General features: G+C 39.0%; 1 pseudogene; it reads left to right on the forward strand.

Annotated features, from left to right (window-relative positions):
- Window positions 1-9991: 9991 nt before the first annotated feature.
- On the forward strand, window positions 9992-11732 carry LOC138880873 (CBL-interacting serine/threonine-protein kinase 10-like; annotated as a pseudogene).
- Window positions 11733-17213: the final 5481 nt, after the last annotated feature.

Consider the following 17213-nt stretch of genomic DNA (forward strand, 5'->3'; position numbering starts at 1 on the left):
AGTCACAAGCATGGTTTGTCCGGTCTTGATCCGAAAAGCTGAAGAAGAACGAGCTAGCACCTGCAACTAGAAAGCATCAACGTTCAAATCCAAAGTCTGCATGAAGAACCATTCAAGACTCAAGATCAAGCTTCAGAAGACTCATAGATAGGAATCTTGTAACTCGTAGCTGATAGGCTTAGTTAATCTTTTTCATTTTGGTTTTAATGTAATAACGGGACCGCGGACCGGAACCTCAGCGGAACGGCACCTCGACCGACTCTTCACCTCGGCATACTCCATCATCTCACTCACCTCTGAACTACACGTGGCCTGATTCCTTTATATCCAAGGATATGTAGGAAGCTCAGATACCAGGGCTCGATCACATTCTCCTTTCCCTTAGTTTGGTCTCCTTAAATAAGGGTCGGGTCAAAAAACCTGTCTAGTCGTTTTTTGTCTGAAAACTCTTCACGTTTCCTGTTAAAGAGGGACAGCTGTAGACATGTGATTTTTGACCCTCCCCAAGATTTTCCATATCTTAGCACGTAAATATTTGGTTTTTGACTTTTTTTATTTTATTTTGTCATAAAAATAAAAATTACAAAAATATTTTAGTTTACGCATCTTTCATAAATTTAAATAAAAAATATATATAAATAGTAGCTTATTTTTATTTTTATATATAATCTTGAAAATACAAAAATAGTTTCATATTTTTATATAGTTTAGTTCAAATTAGTTTTATATTTTATATTATAATTTTATATAATTTTAGAAGGAGGAATTAATTTTGAGTTGGTTTACCCCATCTTTGTGAATCTTGTAGTTCATTTTTTTAGTCTTTGGCCCAATTTCCTAGCCCATAATTCTCAAACCCATAATTCCTAGGCCCATACCCCCTAACCTAAAAAAACCCTATAAAACAATTAGACTCTAAGACACAAAGGGAGGCTGGCAGCTAAAGACCTAGGGACGAAAAAGACACTCTATTAAATGTTGGATCCGCTGTTTCTCTAAAGGAGACGAGACAAAACAGAGACGGCAGCCATTAAAAAGAAAAAGAGGATTGAAGACAATCTTTGAATTCAAAATTCCTCCAGTTCTAAGGCCAAGAACGGCAGAGGACCTAGCTTCAAAAAACACAAGGACTCAATTGTTCCCATATCTGATTTGCACAAAAACTCACACAAAAATGGGTTACAATATGATTCTCACATGGATTCAGATTAAAAACCATAGGCTCCGATCGTGACTCCTTTTCCAAGTGCCTATCGCAACTTGAAATTTTCGGCGCCGGAGTTTGTGGATTGCTGGGATCTTTCTCTATTAACTGATTTTTTTCTGTTGCCGCTCGAGGTCTTGTTTGAGGTTCTTGGTGTCGTTTCCGGTCGTGGTTCGTTCGTACAATCATACAACATATCTCTGTTCATGTTATATAAAAATTAGCTACTGAAAGGTTCATGCTAGTTTTCCTATTTTGTCCAGTAATGCTTCATATTCCATGATTTAGCCCATTCGATGCCATGTCTTATTGTTCTGGTTGTTTATTTTGTTTAGGCTAGTTTACTGAGTTCTTCAGCATATTTAAATTATTTTATCATTATTATAGTACTATGTTAGATTTATTGCCAAATAATTAGTTTTAAGATAACTAATATGAGTTTTGGTAATTTTTCCACATTTTGTCAACGAATTATGATTCCTAGTGGCATGTTTTTAGGTAATTGTTCCTCTATTATTTGCTTTCATCAGATGTTGCACGTTGGCTTCCTTTTGTGATGTTGCTTTTGAGCCTGAATCGGTGTTTGAGGCTACAAAGTGTTATTTCCCAAGCTAATTGCTCTATTTTTGTTGAAGCTGAAAGATTTTGTATAATGCTCCTAGTTTAGATGTAGTTTAAATCTGAAAATGTGCTACTGAATCTTACAAGTGAGTTGTTAAATTGGATAGATAGAAAAATTGGAGTTGTTTCTCTCTTAGCAAGGAATAAGAATAGGCCATAAGTGGTGCTAAGTCAGAAGAATAAAATCTCAAAACCCATGGCCCTCACTTAATTAATTTTAACCCTTTAGAAATCGAGACGCACCATTTAGCGAATTTTTCATGGCCCTCGCAAAGTTGCAATGTCTTTAGGCACATTAATATACTATCGTGGTTGTGGACACGTTCGCATGACATGATTACGACTTCTAAAAACAAAATCGGAGTATGCGTTAGTGCAACTTTGACCAATTCTTTTAATATTAATAAAGCGTTATTAATTGTGGACACGTTCGCGTGACATGATATTTTCCGCACCAAACAAATGGTTACACGTACGCGTGACCCGTTTCAAGATAATTTCTTAATTAAAAAGCGATAAAAGTTAAATGCACAAAGGTCCTAAAATGAGTATTTAAACAAAATAAGCCGAGTATAAATTGCTAAGCAACCGTGCTAGAACCACAGAATCCGGGAATGCCTAATACCTTCTCCCGGGTTAACAGAATTCCTTATCTAGAATTTCTGGTTCGTAGACTTTAAAAAATTAAAAAATTTCTCGATTTGGGATTTAAAATAAACCGGTGACTTGGGACACCAGATAATTTATTCCAAGTGGCGACTCTGATTAAATAAATAATCCCATTTCGAATAATGTCACTTAAATTGGAAAAACTCCCTTATACCCTCTCGGGGTGGTAAAACGGAGGTGTGACAATTATCACCATTGTTCCTTTGCCGAGATGTTTGTTTGATATTATTGTTCCCTTGTCGGGATTTTTGTTTTGATAGTATTGTTCCCTTGCTGGGATGTTGTTGAAATATCATTGTTCCCTTGCCGGAAAGTTGTTATATTGCTCTTGTTCCCTCGCCGGGATTCCTTGTGATTATTGTTGGCTTGTAACTGGGAGCGGGTGGTACGTCTACCACGAGATAATGAAATGTGAGCGGGTGGTACGCCTACCACAAGATATAATGAAATTTGAGTAGGTGGTACGCCTACCACAAGATAAATGAAATGGGAGCGAGTGTCACGCCTCCCACGAGATACAGGAAATGGGATCGGGTTGCACGCCTGCAACAAGATATGAAAAGAAAGTGAAATCTGCCTTTGTTTTCCTTATTCTTGTTAGTGGTTGGATTTTGATTCCTTTATAGTTCTCTTGATATTCTGCTTTACTTGTCATTCCCCGGAGCATGTTTCCCCCTCTCATCTTTACTTGTTTATTTCTGTTTTACTTTCCATTGTATATTATATAACTGCACAGGTTTATTTGGTGGTCGAGTCCTAGCCTTGTCACTACTTCGCCGAGGTTAGGCTAGACACTTACCACCATATGGGTTCGGTTGTGCTGATACTACACTCTGCACTATGTGCATATCTCGGAGCAACTCTTGGATCGTAGTTGGAGGCTATCTTCAGTCCACGCGAAGATCCAAGGTAGACTTGTAGGCGTTCGCAGGCCCTGGTGTCTCCTCTATCTTTTATTTCCTATTTCATCTTTTTGCTTCAGAAACAATGTCTTTTATTCTTCAACCTTGTATTTAGCAGTCTTAGACCGTTTATGACACTGTGACACCAGGTTTTGGGTGATTAAGGCTTAAGAAGTTGTAATAGCTACAGAATCATATATTTTATTGTTTTTCTTCTGCTTAATTAAATATTCCGCTATTTATACATTATCGCTTTATATCTGTTAAAAAGAATTAATTGGATAATGGAGTAATTAGTTTAAAGGATTGGCTTGCCTAGCTCACATTAGTAGGCACCATCACGACTCCCTAGGGTGGGAAATCTGGGTCGTGACAATTTGGTATCAGAGCTCTAGGTTACATAGGTCTCACAATTCACAGACAAGCTTAGTAGAGTCTGAGGGATCGGTACGGAGACGTCTGTATTTATCCCCAAGATGCTACAGAGTTAGGAAAACTTCACATTTATTCTATCCTATCGTGTGGTTTGGTTTGGTTTGTCAATGCTAAATGAATTTCTACTCTGTTCTTTCGTAGATGGCGAGAACCCGCGCTTCCTCATCCACTGACCGGCAGCCTGAGCCCCCAGCAGCAGCTCCCATGAGGGGCAGAGGGCGAGGCCATGCTAGAGGCCGATGTAGGGGTAAAGCTCAGCCCAGAGTAGCAGCACCAGCAGCAGAGCCTCATGTTGATTTTGACGATGATGTTCTGGCCCCAGTAGTTCCGGTGGGCCCAGCTCAGGTCCCAGAGGGGTTTATTGCTACCCCAGTCCTCCAGGATGCTCTGGTCCGTCTAGTGGGCCTTATGGAAAGTGTCACCCGTGAAGGTTTGCTTCCTGTAGCATTAGTCGTCTCTTAGGCTGGAGGAGGAGCCCAGACTCATGCTACTCGCACTCCGAAGCAGGTAGCTCCGCAGTTCCAGACTCCAGCAGTTCAGCCAGTTGGAGTAGTTCAGCCGGGTGTGGTAGCTCAGATCGGTGATGGAGCAGCTATGTATGCCGATGTTTTGTGGAGGTTGGATAGGTTCACCAAGCTTTTCACTACTACTTTCAACAGTGCATCTCCTGAGGATCCCCAGGATTATCTAGACAACTGTCACGAGGTTCTCAGGAACATGGGGATAGTTGAGACCAATGGGGTCGAATTTGCCACTTTTCGCTTGTCTGGATTCGCCAAGACTTGGTGGAGGGATTTCTATTTGGCTAGACCAGCCGGATCGCCAGCTTGATTTGGGAGCAGTTTACTCAGCTATTTCTGGAGAAGTTTCTCCCCATCACCCAGATAGAGGTCTATCAGAGGCAATTTGAGCGTCTCCAGCGTGGTTCTATGACTGTTACCCAGTATGAGACCAGATTCATCGACCTATCTCGTCATGCTCTTGTCATACTTTCCACTGAGAGAGAAAGTGAGGAGGTTCATTGATGGACTTATTCGGACGATTCGTCTTCAGATGGCTAGGGAGACAAGGAGTGAGATATCTTTCTAGGAGGCGACCAATGTGGCCCGAGAGTTGAGATGGTTCTGTCACAAAGGGGTGGTCATGGGTCGAACAAGAGCCCTCGTCATTAAGATAGATTCATTGGTACCTCGTCTGGAGGTAGGGACTCATATGGTAGGGGCCATCTTCCTAGGCCTTTTCTGTCAGCACTTCAGGTTTCTCACGGTGCTTCAGTAGAGGTGGAGGTAGAGGTATTAGAGGTAGAGCTCAGGCCGCTAGAGGTGGAGGCTAGCTAGCAGCAGGCTGTCCCAGAGATGTAGTTCAGGGTGGTGGGCCCCAACCCCGATATTATGCTCTTCCATCCAGGCTCGAGGCTCAGGCTTCTGATGTAGTTATTATAGGTACGATTTTGGTTTGTGATAGAGATTCTTCAGTGTTATTTGATCTAGGGTCTACGTACTCGTATGTGTCCTCTTATTTTGCACCATATCTGGTCATGCCTAGTAATTCGTAGAGTGATCCTATTTATGTGTCTACGCCGGTAGGTGATTCTATTATGGTAGATCGAGTCCATCGTTCATGTATAGTTGTGGTTGGAGGTCTTGAGACTCATGTAGATTTTCTTCTTTTGGACATGGTCGATTTTGATGTCATATTAGGGATAGACTGGTTATCACTTTACCACGCTATCTTGGACTGTCATGCCAAGACTGTGACCTTAGCGTTATCGGGTTTACCTCATTTAGAGTGGAAAGGGACTCCTATTCATTCTACCCGTAGTGTTATCTATTATGTGAAGGCTCGATGTATGGTCGAGAAGGGGTGTTTGGCGTATTTGGCATATGTTCATGATTCTAGTATTGAGGTTCCTTCTATTGATTATGTGCCCATTGTTCGTGAGTTTCTTGAGGTATTTCCTTCAGACCTGCTGGGTATGCCACCCGATAGGGAATTGACTTTTGCATTGATTTAGCTCCGGGCACTCAACCCATTTCTATCTCGCCATATCGTATGGCCTTGCCTGAGTTGAAAGAGTTGAAGGAGCAGTTGCAAGACTTGCTTGAAAAAGGTTTCATTAGGCCTAGTGTTTTGCCTTAGGGTGTGCCGGTGTTGTTTGTTAAGAAGAAGGATGGATCGATGAGAATGTGTATTGATTACCGGCAGTTGAACGAGGTTACAATCAAGAATAAGTATCCATTGCCGAGGATTGGTGATTTGTTTGATCAGCTTCAGGGTGCTAAGGTATTTTCGAAGATTACTTGAGATCTGGCTACCATCAGTTGAGGATTAGGGCATCCGATGTCCCTAAGACAGCTTTTCGCACTCGATACGGGCATTACGAGTTCTTGGTAATGTCATTCGGGTTGACAAATGCCCCAGCAGCTTTATTATATATTTGATGAACCGAGTGTTCAGGACTTATTTAGATTCATTCGTGATAGTCTTCATTGATGATATTTTGATATATTCCCGCAGCTGGGAGGAGCACGAGCAACATCTTAGAGTGGTTCTTCAGACCTTGAGGGATAGTCAGTTATATGCTAAGTTCTCGAAGTGTGAGTTCTGGTTGAGTTCAGTCGCATTCCCGGGTCATATTGTATCAGCAGAGGGTATTCAGGTAGATCCGAAGAAGATAAAGGCAATCAAGAACTGTCCTAGACCAACATCAGCTACAGAGATTCGAAGTTTCTTGGGATTGGCAGGCTACTATCGTCTGTTCGTAAAAGGGTTTTCATCTATCGCAGCCTCGATGACCAGGTTGATCCAGAAGGGTGCCTCATTCAGATGGTTTTATGAGTGTGAGGCAAGCTTTCAGAAGCTCAAGACAGCTCTGACTACGGCACCGGTGTTGATTTTGCCCATAGGTTCAGGGCCTTATAAAGTTTATTGTGATGCATCTCACATTGGACTTAGTGCGATGTTGATGCAGGATGGCAAGGTCATTGCCTATGCTTCACGGTAGTTGAAGATTCATGAGAAGAACTATCTGGTTCATGATTTGGAGTTGGCAGCCATTGTTCACGCGTTGAAGATTTGTAGGCATTATCTATATGGCGGGGCATGTGAGGTGTTCACGGATCACAAGAGTCTAGAGTATTTGTTCAAACAAAAGGAGTTGAATTTGAGGTAGAGAAGATGGTTGGAGTTGTTGAAAGACTATGATATCACCATGTTATATAATCCGGGAAAGGACAATGTGGTGGCCGATGCTTTGAGTAGGAAGTCAGCCAGTATGGGCAGTCTTGCTTATATTCCGGTCGGTGAGAGACCGCTTGCTTTGGATGTTCAGGCTTTGGCCAATCAGTTCGTGAGGTTGGATGTTTCTAAGCCTAGTCGTGTGTTAGCTTGCACAATCGCTCGTTCTTCTTTATTGGAGCGTATCCGTGATCGGCAGTATGATAATCCCCATTTGTGTGTCCTTAGAGACACGGTGCAGCACGGAGGTGCCAAGCAGGTTATCTTAGGTGATGATGGAGTTTTGAGATTGCAGGGTCGAGTTTATGTGCCTAATGTGGATGAGCTTCGAGAGTTGATTTTGGAAGAGGCCCACAGCTCCCGATACTCTATTCATTCGGGCACCGCGAAGATGTATCAAAATTTGCGAAGGATATCGTTGTATATGTGGCTCGGTGTTTGAATTGTCAACGGGTGAAGTACGAGCATCAGAGGCCCGATGGTTCATTTAAGAGGATTGAGCTTCTCGAGTAAAAGTGGGAGTGAATCACAATGGATTTCGTTGTTGGAGTCCCACAGACTCGGAGGAAGTTCGATACAGTGTGGGTTATTGTTGATAGGCTGACCAAGTCAACGCATTTCATTCCTGCGGCAGTCTCCTATTCTTCTGAGAGGTTCACTGAGATCTATATCCGGGAGATTATTCGCCATCATGGTGTGCCCGTGTCTATCATTTTGGACCAAGGTACGTAGTTTACCTCACGCTTCTGGAGGGCAGTTCAATAAGAGTTGGGCACGCGGGTTGAGTTAAGCATAACGTTTCATCCTCAGAGATACGGGCAGTCCGAGCGGACCATTCAGATTTTGGAGGATATGCTCCGAGCTTGTGTCATTGACTTTGGAGGCTCGTGGGATCAGTTTTTGCCTTTAGCAGAGTTTGCCTACAACAACAACTGCCAGTCGAGTATTCAGATAGCTCCGTATGAGGCTTTAAATGGTAGGCGATGTCGGTCTCCGGTTGGATGGTTTGAGCTGGGAGAGGCTTGGTTGTTGGGTACGGATCTGGTTCAGGAGACCTTGGACAAGGTCAGGATTATTCAGGATAGACTTCGTAAAACTCAGTCCAGGTAAAAGAGCTATGCCGATCGCAAGGTTCGAGATTTGGCTTTCATGGTCGGTGAGCGGATTGCTTCGAGTGTCGCCTATGAAGGGCGTAATGAGATTTGGGAAGAGGGGCAAGCTTAACCCTAGGTTCATTGGCCCGTTTGAGATGCTTGATCGAGTAGGGGAGGTGGCTTATAGACTTGCATTGCCGCCGTGCTTATTGGCTTTGCATCCAGTGTTTCATGTGTCCATGCTTCGGAAGTATCACGTCGATCCATCCCACGTGTTAGATTTCCGAACTGTCCAGTTGGACAAGGACTTGTCTTATGAGGAGGAGCAGGTAGCTATTCTAGACCGGCAGGTTCGTCAGTTGAGATCGAAGAGTTTTTCTTTTGTTCGTGTTCAGTGGAGAGGTCAGCCTGCTGAGGCATCGACCTGGGAGTCCGAGTCCGATATGCGGAGCCGTTATTCCTATCTTTTTCCCGACTCAGGTACTTCCTTCTTATGTCTGTTCGAGGATGAACAGTTGTTTTAGAGGTGGAGAATATGATGACCCAAAAGGTCATCACTTGTGTTGCAAGTGAATTTAGTGTTCCGAGGCCTAAAAACCTCCTTTTACCTCACCTTGATTTACGTGCGTGGTCCAAACCTATATCCGGAAAGCCTTCTATGTGAAAATATGAGAGATAGAAATTCTAGAGTTAAAATTTGATCATGGTTGACTTTGGTCAATATTTTGAGCCTACCATGAGATAATGAAATGGGAGCGGGTAATACGCCTACCACAAGATATAATAAAATGGGAGCGGGTGGTACGCCTACCACAAGATAAATAAAATGGGAGCGGGTGGTACGCCTACCATAAGAGATAAATGAAATGGGAGCGGGTGGCACGCCTGCCACGAAATACAGGAAATGGGATCGGGTTGCACGCCTGCAACAAGATGTGAAAAGAAAGTGAAATCTGCCTTTATTTTTCTTATTCTTGTTAGTGGTTGGATTTTAATTCCTTTATAGTTCTCTTGATATTCTGTTTTACCTGTTATTCCCCGGAGCATGTTTCCCCCTCCCATCTTTACTTGTTTATTCCTGCTTTACTTTCCGTTGTATATTTTATAACTGCACAGGTTTATTTGGTGGTCTGGTCCTAGCCTCGTCACTACTTCGCCGAGGTTAGGCTAGACACTTACCAGCACATGGGGTCGGTTGTGATGATACTACACTCTGCACTATGTGCACATCCCGGAGCAGCTCTTGGACCGTAGTTGGAGGCTACCTTCAGTCCACGCGGAGATCCAAGGTAGACCTGTAGGCATCCGTAGGCCCTGGCGTTTCCTCTATCTTTTATTTCATGTTTCATATTTTTGCTTCAGAAACAGTGTGTCTTTTATTCTCGGACCTTGTATTTAGCAGTCTTAGACCGTCTGTGACACTGTGACACCAGATTTTGGGTGATTAAGGCTTAAGTAGTTGTAATAGCTACAAAATCAAATATTTTATTGTTTTTCTTCCGCTTAATTAAATATTCCGCTTAATTAAATATTCCGCTGTTTATACGTTATCGCTTTATATCTGTTAAAATTAATTAATTGGATAATGGAGTAATTAGTTTAAAGGATTGGCTTTCCTAGCTCACATTAGTAGGCGTCATCACGACTCCCGAGGATGAGAAATCCGGGTCGTGACATTTTTCCCCACTTTTTCCCACCTTCTTCTTGCACCCTTCGATAAAAAAAATTTAAGTTTAAACCTTAATATTCTTAGGGATAGTGAAGGCAGTGTGAAGGTGACGTGAGACAGTGAAGAAGATGAGAAGGAAGAAGGAATTCACCAAACAAAAATGGTGAAGCTGCAAAAGCAGCTTGGTATTGAGAAGCTGCTCCGGTTACTCAATAGTTTAGTTAATTAAGGACCGGTAATTAATTAGTATAAGCTTCCAATAAAAAAAAAGATATTTGTACATATTAATCAACTTTTAAGTTGATTTTTTGCTTTCATACGTTTTTGTTAGGAGTGAGCACACTCACTATGGTGGTAATAATTCTACTTATAAATAGTGAGGGGGAGATAATCGGACCCCCACGAAAATAAAGTGTACAGTTGACGAAAATCCGGTTATAGTTCACAGGATGCATTTTCCCCTATAAAACTAAACATCTCTTGCGAGGATAATTTTCAAATAAATTAAGCTAATTAATTAAAAAAAATGTAAAATGGATATAAAATTCCTTGAAGTATATAAACGTGAACTGTCTACTCCATATTCATCTAGAAAACGGGGCTAATACCCTGAAATCAACTTAGTAGGTTCATATACCTTAGGTTGAATAATTCTGATATTTTATCTATTGTCATCATAATAAATCAAAAGTTTATACTACTATTTTTTAATACTAATTTTGCAAAGAAAGTAGATTAAGTGCAAACTGTTAAAAGAAAACTGTACTAAGGCGCAAACATAAAAGACCGCATTTACATAAAAGGTGTAATTGCAAAGAATCCGTGTTCCCAGGCTAGAGAACGACGGAAAAAGAAAAGATTATTGCAACAAGTAAGAATAACAACAAGATGAAATAAAATCGAATCCAAGAACGCAGTCAAACTCTAGGTGATAATAGTCATCTATGAATAAAAGATATCATACTAACACTAATGCTAGCAAATTGAGTAAGACAAAAAGAAACGCTCGCTACTTAGTTGGACAGGATTAGCAATATCTTGAAGGAAGAGAGTAAGGTACGTTTGAGTTTGTCATTGAATATTGCGCTTATACATAGAAGACGCTACTTGCTTCGCTAACCCCAAGATTATTCTCCTGGAAAAAAAAGATGGCGATTCTAATGTAAAGTCGGTGAACCAAAATACGAACTTTACCGGTTCAAATTTCTTACTTGTAGGAGTATTAGAAATGGGCAGGGTGTTGCCATCAAAGTCATAGACAAGGAAAAAGTTCAAAGGGTTGGACTTGTGAATCAGATCAAACGGGAGATATATGTTATGAGACTAGTCAGACATCTTAATACCGTGCACCTTTACGAAGTCATGGCTACGAATACCAAGATTTGTTTCGCGATGGAGTATGATAAAGGTGGTGAACTCTTTAACAAGATAGCTAAAGGAAAGCTAAAAGAGGATGTTGCATGAAAATATTTTTAACGGTTGATAAATGCTGTAGATTTATGCCATAGCAGGGGTGTCTATCACTGGAATTTGAAACTGAAAACTTAGTGTTAAACAACAATGAAAACATAAAAATTTCAGATTTTGGTTTAAGTGCTCTTGTCGAGTCAAAGCGCCAAGACGAACTCCTATACACTACATGAGGGACTCCAACCTATGTTGCTCCGGATGTGATCAATAGAAGAGGCTACGATGGTGCAAAAACTAATATTTGGTCATGTGAGATTGTCCTATTCATGTTGTTGGCTAGTTATCTTTCATTTCAGGACCCAAATTTAATAGAAATGTATAGGAAGATCGGCAAAGCTGAATTCAGATGTCCAAGTTGGTTTCCACAAAAAGCCCGACGGCTCCTTTCGAAAATGTTGGATCCTAATCGAAGTACAAGAATTTCTCTTTGAAGTTTTTATTGACAATCAACTAAGAGGAAAATGCATGTTTCATGTAAAGAAAGAAATTGCTTTGAACAGTGTATTGATAGTAAAAAACATTACACGTGGAATATTAGAAAACTGACATGGCATGGCAGGTGGGACAATGATTCAGTGACATGTGTCTTTCTTAATTGAGGAAGAGAAGGCACGGGAGGAAATACCTGCGGGACGGTACTGGGCCTAAACAGATGACAAGAAATAAATGAAGAACAACATGAATACATAGTGAAAAGAAGGAAAGATACACAAATTAGAGGAAAATAAGGAAGGAGAATCAGAACGGATGCAAGGCATTTATAGCAATAAATACATCGATTATGGATTTCCAGGAATATGGGCAATCAATATCATTAATGCTTGTAATTAACCCAAATTATATGGGAAAAACCGTTACTATTCTATATTCCTACTATATAAAGGCACAGAATACTTACCGACGCTAATAGGATGTACCTGGATCTGCACAAAAATATGTGTAGAAGCGTAATATGAGTACACCACAACGGTACCCAATAAGTATCAAGCCTAACCTCGGTAGAGTAGTGACGAGATCAGGTCAAGGCCCTACTGGAGATAAAAGAAATAAGACATAAGACATAAAGATATAATGATAATGACCAAGTACGTGATACAATAAAGAATTTATGGAAAGTTAACAACACGGAATCAAGGCAGTTAATACAACACGAAAGGAAGACAAAGATTTTGCATGTTAAGGAAATAATAACCAAACAAATACAACAAATAGAGAACGATCAACATGGGCATTCCCGAGGTACCGCCTCGTAGTCCCAAATCATAAAAGCAACTCACAGTCTTTCAATATATCACCTCGGGGGCCTTTAGATTTAGTTCTGAAAATCATTTTTCTGAAATAGCACCCCGCGTTTTAGCCCATCTTATCACACCGTATGGCTTCTAGTAGTTCCACTACTAGCCACGCATATCAAGTCCACCTTATATCACTGCATGTGTTTCAACACCCAGACCTTATACCACAACATGCTTATCAATAATCACAATGGCACGGCAGAAAGCTCGTACAAACAGTAACAACCACACGACAGAAACCTTGTGGAATTAACCAAACAATCACCTCAACAATAACACGAATGCCAAAACATAACAACTAAATAAAATGATATTTCACAACTTACACCTTGCCTCAATAGAAACAACGGCCTTTGCAACTCAACACCAAACTCAACAGCAAGATATCTCAAGGATAGCAATTTCAACTAAAGAATCCCACAGTTAAATAATGCATACGGAATTAGAAAAGCAAGTAATTCAACTAAACATGTAATACAAGCTGCAAATAAGAGATAAGACATATAAACATGGTAACTATAACATGATAAAGTAACTCAATTAAGGCATGAAAAGGAAGCTACATAGCTGAAACTTTTGCACTAAATTATCCTTTTATTAAATACACAAGAACCTAAGATATTATATTTTCTCCCGTTCGGTGAAAACTCCAATATCTCTTCTCATGGGTGGAGTTGATGTCACTAGTACCCAAAGATAAAACTCTTTTTCTAGTTAAGAACCTTCACCACTAATGTAGATTTATCAAGGATAATTTTCATATGGTATATTAAGCAGATTTCAATGACTCAAATAAATAAACCATTTTGTGAATCCTACTTATTAATCATAATGCTCAATCCATGAATAGACATAATTTCACATGTAAAAATTTATTAAGAATTTTTCATGAGTTCAAATAAACAAACTACTTTAGTGGTAACTACTTATTACTCACAAAATTTCCAATTTACGGGTGAAGATACATGCAACTCATAAAATTATTTCATGGCAGATTATGGACCACAACTTAAAAGTCATGCCAATAATATAAAACTCATACAAAATACCATCATATTTCACTTAATTACAACTTCCAACCAGAGAACAAAAATTTTCATCGAAAATCCAAGATTAGTAATCACGTAGGGCATGAAAATATAAACTAAAATTTGAGAATTTTTTTATGCAAAAATATACCAAACGCTCCAATCATTAGTCATCCAGGATATCAAACAGAGGATTTCACTTTCTTACAAAATAATTATATCATCACACAATATCAATTATACCTTGTAAGACCTAGTCGATAAAATCCTACACTTCTATTATTGAATTTAATACAACAACACGTCTATTTACTAATAACCAATGCGTAAACCTATTATATGACCAGTATTTAATCATGGAGACCATGGGGAGTCACCCCCATCACCATTGAATTAAAAACGAATTAAAATTATTAAAAAATAATTTTCAGAAAATAGAAAAATGTCCAAAACACAGTCCAAACGACCTCAAAATGCCGAAAAATACCATGGTTCACTGCGTTGTTTCCGATGGACCCACCAAATTTCAGCTCAATCAAAGTCCGTCAGTTTGCTGACCTCTGAAAATATCGGTTTTGCGTTTTTCTTGGGTTTACTAAAAAAATTATCCCAATCAAATATCAATAAAAAAACAGATATCTCATGATTAAAATAATAATCCAGAATTTTTGCACAATTAATTCACAAAACAACAGTGCAGTTTTTCAGAAAACCACATATTCATGTAATTCAAAAACGCATATAAACACGATATTCTTGTTGCATGAAAAAAATTTAGTTATCTAATTAGATGTGAGTATCAATTAATGAATTATTATATGCAGCGGAGGAAATCCCAGTATCATCCATCAGCAAGAAGAAAAACAACCTCAGCAATCAGAAGATCAATATGTAACCAACCCTTGAAAAGAAGAGCTCATGAGTTCAAACTAGAGATGAACCTAGAAGCCAGGCGACTACTTCTTTGCACTTGCTACTTCCTCAAACCTTTTTTACCTTTTAGCAGTACATGAACCTACATTTGCTTAATTTATAAATGTCAAAAAATATTGTAAAAATGATAAACTTGTGATCAAATAGATTTGAGAAACCATACTTGTTTCGACTGTTTGGGTGGACTGCATAACTTGATCAATAGAAGGAGAAAATGAAATATCAGTTTGGATATTCTCTTTATCATGAACCAAAGAGTTTTTAATCAATGTTCACAATCCTTGAGTGGCAGACATGGTAGAGCCTCATCTTGTACCCTTAGAAGGTCTCGACACATTTTGACTAGCATAATGAGAATTCTGATGGAAGGATCGCTCCTCATTTTCAGACTCTTCAAATGATCATATAGATCTAAGCTCTCGCCCTTGTCCTTTCCATAGAATACCTACTAAAAATTTGGGATTAAATTCAATTCAATTATTAAAAAAAAATAGATTTGAGAAACCATACTTGTTTTAACTTTTTGGGTGAGTTGCAAAACATAATTAATAGAAGGAGAAAATGGAATATCAGTTTGCATATTCTCCTTGTCATGAACCAAAGTGTTTATTCATTGTTCGCAATCCTTGAGCACCAGACATGATAGAGTCTAGTCTTGTACTCTTAGAAGGTCTTGACATACTTTGACTAGCATAATGAGAATTCTGATAGAAGGATCGCTCCTCATTTTGACTCTTCAAATGAGCACATAGATCTGAGTTCTCGCCCTCGTCCTTTCCCTAGAATACCTGGTGCAAGAAATCATATTACTAAATATTTGGCATTAAATTCAATTCTAAAAAAAAGAATAGATTTGAGAAACCATACTTGTTTCAACTTTTTGGATGGACTGCATAATTTGATCAATAGAAGGAGAAAATGGAATATCAGTTTGCATATTCTCCTTGTCATGAACCAAAGGATTTTTATTCATTGTTCGCAATTCTTGAGCGACAGACATGGTAGAGCCTAATATTGTGTTCTTAGAAGGTCTTGACATACTTTGACTAGCATAATGAGAATTCGGATGGAAGGATCGCTCTTCATTTTCAAACTCTTCAAATAAGCAAATAGATCTAAGCTCTCGCCCTCTTTTCCGTAGAGAACTTGGTGCAAGAAAAACTACTAGAAATTCGGCAAGTTGGTCGGTTTTTCAAAATATTTTAATTTTAATTTTTTTTTTCGAAACCGACCAACTTTGGTCGGTTTTCTTTGGCGCAAAAATGCGAGAAACTATTTTTGAGTCCCGCAAAATTTATTTTTCGAGAAACCAATCAACTTTGGTCGGTTTTTACAATTAAAATAAATAAAAATTAATATTAAAAAACCGACCAACTTTGGTCTGTTATTTTCGTGCGAAAATACAATTAAAGAGTATAAATAAAAAATAAGACAATCTTAAAACAAAATGCACCAATGGTTTAGTGGTAGAATAGTTTTCTGCCACAGTACACACCTCGATTTGATTCCCAGATGGTGAATGTTTTGATTACATAATTAAAATACCAACCAACTTTGGTCGGTTTTTTTTGCGACCAACCTTGGTCCTTTTACCTTTGCGACCAACCTTGGTCGGTAATTAGCGACCAACCTTGGTTGGTATACTAAAACGACCACCAAAATAACGACCACACGTGTTTGGACGTGTTTTGGTCGGTAATTTACCAAAACCGACCAACGTTGGTCGATTTTTGTGGTCGCTAATTATCGGATTTTTAGTAGTGAAATCATAATACTAAATATTTAGCAATAAATTAAATTCAATTCTTAAAAAAGAACATATTTGATTGACCATACTTGTTTCAATATTTTGGGTGGACTGCATAACTTGATCAACAGAAGGAGAAAATGGAATACCAGTTTGCATATTTTCCTTGTCATGAACCAAAGGATTTTTATTCATTGTTCGCAATCCTTAAGTGACAAATATGTTACTCTTAGAAGGTCTTGACATATTTTGACTATTATAATGAGTATTTTGATGGAAAGATCACTCCTCATTTTCAGATTCTTCAAGGGAGCACATATATCCAAGCTCTTGCCCTTGCCCATTCCCTAGAGCACTTGGTGCATGAAATCATATTAGTATAGGAAATCAAATCTGAATAATTACAAAATTGATTATGAAAGAAAATAGATTTTATAAACCGTACTTGTTGAATTTTTTTGAATGTATTGCATACTGTCATCAGTAGATGAAAAAGATGGAATATTAGTTTGCATATGCCCTTTCTCAAAAATCAATAGATTTTTATTTGTTGGTCCCATTCTAGACACCCCCAAAGAGCACATAGATCGAAGCCCTCGTCCCTTCGCTATAGCAGTTGGTATAAGGTAATCACATTAGTGGAAACTTTAGTACTAAAATTTAGGTGTACAAATTGATAACACAATATATTTGAAAAATCATACTTGTTTCAACAATTTGGTTGTATTGCATAACTTGATCAGTAGATGGAAAAAATGAAATATCTATTCTAGATGCCCCTAAAGAGCATAGAGATTTACGCCCTCTCTCTCGTCCCTTCTCTGCCTGGTGCAACAAACGCATATTTGGTAGTGGTTTTTACAGTGGATGTCACCTCATTTTCATTCTTTGATGGTTTCATATCAAACC

This window comes from Nicotiana sylvestris, chromosome 11, assembly GCF_000393655.2.
Source record: "Nicotiana sylvestris chromosome 11, ASM39365v2, whole genome shotgun sequence".
NCBI classification, from domain to species: Eukaryota; Viridiplantae; Streptophyta; class Magnoliopsida; order Solanales; family Solanaceae; genus Nicotiana; species Nicotiana sylvestris.